This window comes from Ursus maritimus, unplaced genomic scaffold (genome assembly GCF_017311325.1).
Source record: "Ursus maritimus isolate PB19 unplaced genomic scaffold, ASM1731132v1 scaffold_8, whole genome shotgun sequence".
NCBI lineage: Eukaryota > Metazoa > Chordata > Mammalia > Carnivora > Ursidae > Ursus > Ursus maritimus.
In genome coordinates this window covers 13,258,562-13,261,945 of record NW_024426996.1, presented here as the reverse complement: position 1 = coordinate 13,261,945, position 3,384 = coordinate 13,258,562, and the positions used below count along the sequence as shown (strand labels likewise).

The 3,384-nt window shown below is 38.4% G+C and overlaps 1 pseudogene; it reads left to right on the top strand.

Moving 5' to 3' along the window:
- The first annotated feature begins 1,523 nt into the window (after positions 1 to 1,523).
- Positions 1,524 to 2,433, top strand: LOC103676971 (annotated as a pseudogene).
- The last annotated feature ends 951 nt before the right edge of the window (positions 2,434 to 3,384 follow it).

The following is a 3,384-nucleotide window of genomic DNA, read 5'->3' as shown; positions in this document are numbered from 1 at the left end:
TACAGTTTTCCCAATACCATTTATTGAAGAGACTATCCTTTCTCCATTGTGTGTTCTTGGTTACTTTGTCGAAAATTAGTTGACTGTGTGTATGTGTGGGGTTTATTCCTGGGCTCTCTTCTATTTCCTTGATTTCTTTTTCTGTTTTTAGGCAAAGACCATGCTGTTTTTATTACTATAGCTTTGTAATATAGTTTGAACTCAGGAAGCATGATGCCTTCAGCTCTGTTCTTTCTGAAAAAGATTGCTTGGCTAATTGTGGTCTTTTGTGGTACATACAAACTTTAGAATTATTTGTTTTATTTCTGTGAAAATTCCATTTGAATTTGATAGGGACTGCACTGAATCTGTAGGTTTGAGTAGTACTGACACTTAATATTAATTCTTCTAATCCAGAAGCACGGGATATCTTTCCATTTATTCGTATCTTCTTCAATTTTTTCATCAGTTTCTTATAGTTTTCATCTCCTTTATCTCCTTGATTAAATTTATTCCCAAGTATTTTATTTTTTTTGATGCTATTGCAAATGATATACTTTGTCTGATATTAATATAGTTATTCCAGCCTTCTTATAATTAGTGTGTCATGGTACATCGTTTTTCTATCCTTTCATTTTTAACTTACCTTTGTCTATATATCTTGAAAACAACACATAAGTGGATCTTCTTCTCTGCCTTTTAATTGGTTGTCTTGTACTTTTACATTTAATATAATTATTGATATGGTTAGGTTTAAGTCTACTATCATATCATACTATTGGTTTTCCACTTTTCCCATTTATCCTTTTCCTTTTCCATCTTTTTTTTTTCTCCTTTTAAATTAAGTATTTCTCAGTATTATATGTTACCTCCTCTCTTGGCTTGTTAGCTCATTGTTCTATTTCTTTAGTGATTTCTTTGGTGGTCACAATATACATCTTTAACCTATTACAGTATACCTGCAATTGATATTATAACATTTCACATATAATGTAAAAGCCAAATATAAATATACTTCCATTTACCTTCTCTTCTGTTACTTCCATTTACCTTCTCCTCTGTTACTTTTCCTTTAGTCAACTGCTTTTTAAAGAAATTAAGTAAGTAGAAAATATCTAGTGTTCTTTATTCATTTATATTTGAGTTTTTTCCCTTTAACCCGAATAAGTTATTTAACATTGCTTGTACTGAAAGTCATCACTTATTGGGTTTAAGTTCTGAAGGAAAATGTTGCTTGATTTTAACACTAAATTCACAGTGTATTTCCGAGCATTTTAAAACTGCCATTCTACACCAGAAGTCATAGATATATTGTGGGAAGTGTTTCTTTGTTTATAGCCCAGCCTCCAGTATTAAATGAACATAGCATAAACAAAGAGGGTGCAATTTTGAAGATAACATGGCTCTAAAGTGCAGGAAAATAGTGTGAGGGAACCTTTGTGCAACTTTTGGCAGCAATCAGCATTAGCAAGACCTCAGTTGCTCACAATAGCTAACTGGGCACTGGCTGTCTAGGTTGCCAGCCATGAGCTAGAAGAGATGTCTCTATTGTCAAGTAAACATAAAGTGGTTCTCTTTTCCCCAGGTGGTGGGGCTATGCACGAGCAGTAGCTGCAGCTTTGGAAAGATGGAGTAAGAGCAAAGAAAAAAGATCTCTTCAGTTGCAGAAAATCTCCTAAAAAAGTGGAAGGCTTATTAGGCCCTCAAATCCACTCTGGCAAAGCAGGCAATTCTGGATAAGAAGGAGCCAAAGAATGGAAAATAACTCAAGTTTAAGCAACTGGAATGGTTCCTAAGCGATTCCTGGTAAGGACAAGGTGACAGGGCCCATCTCAGACCACTAGAAAGAAGTGAAACCTCACAGCTAGGAAGTGCTAAACATTTCTTGGTCTTTATTGTATGCATACAAAGGATAAATGGGGTGAGTTTACTGGTGCAGAGGACCACTGCGAGGTTCACCTGAAGATTTTTCAGGGGTGTCTTTGTCAAAGTGACCCCCCAGACCATAAAAATACTGTGTATAGTGGAACCTTATATGACCTGAGGATTTCCAAATCTGAAGTCTGTCTGGGAACTCATCTTGAAATGTGGACAAGGCAAGATCAAGAATAAAACCATCCTTCTGACAGACAACATAGTGATTTAGGAGCACCTGGGGAAGTATAGTGTTATTTGCTTGGAAGACCTCATTCATGAAATTGCCTTTCTAGGGAAGAATTTCCAGGTGATCTCTGAGTTCTAAATGCCCTTTCCATCTCTCATGCTACCAAGAATAGAATTGGCTTCCTCAAGGAGGTGGGCTTACCTGGCTATGGAGATGAATGCCCCAATCAGCTCATTTGGCCGGTGAGTATCTCAAAGCACAGTGCAATGAAGGCATGTGTTTTGTCTTTTGGGAATTGTTATCCAGTATCTTCAGAGAAGATTATTTTCTGCTATATCTTCAGTAACTAGAGGGAAGGGTCAGGAAGAAGATGATGATGTTCCTGGTAGGCACTTCTCATTATAGCCCAGTTTCAAGGAAAAGTTGCAATGTGTTTTCCACATTGGCTGCTACCACCACCTCTGCAAGCAGAGGACTCATGCCATGGAGGAGGGAGTCCTGCTATGTTACATTTTCTATACTGGGGCTTAATGTTGGTGAATGAATACTCAAGCATGAATACAAGACAGCAGTGGACCAAGCCCAGGGATATACTTGAACCTTGAGGGTTCCTTGGGTCGTATTTTGGGAGGAACTTGAAATGCAATTACAAAGAAGAGCACAAAACAGTGCTCAATTGTCTCTGCTATGCGTCCATTGTTCTAACTTTTCTGTGATGGCTTTGTGAGTTCTCAGAGTTGGCTGGCTCTTAAGTGTATCTGGTGGCTTCCTTATCCTAGCCCACAGTTGGGATTAGTTCTTTTTCCTAGCCCAGGATTTTAACCTATTCTTGGATCTGTGAGAAGGGAAGGATGCTTTTCCCAGGAAAATGCATACCCTCAAATTTTTACTGGGAAGTTTATAGTTCATAGACTTTTCTTAGGGACCCATGTACCTTATGTGAGGAAGCCCTGCAATATCAGGATTGGTCACCTGGGCCCTAACCTTGTTAGTCGCCTGTGGTTCCATGTCTGTAGAAGACCAAAACTTACCAGGACAGCTTCTTCCCTTGGAGCCAATTGGGTGTTTCCTATTAGGAACACAGTGGTAGATGCCTGATTCCCCTAACCATCTAACTAAGGGAAATAACCACCATTTATTTCTGTTGGGTTTCAAGATAGGATTTTCTTGGTTTGGCATGGATGAAGTTAGTACTCTTAGGTCTTTTAGGCTCCAGACAGGCTTAATCGGACTCTCTCCTTGCATAGTCTAGACATCCAAAAGACGTATAGGAAAAGAGCAGTTGTGAGTGTGAAAGCCCA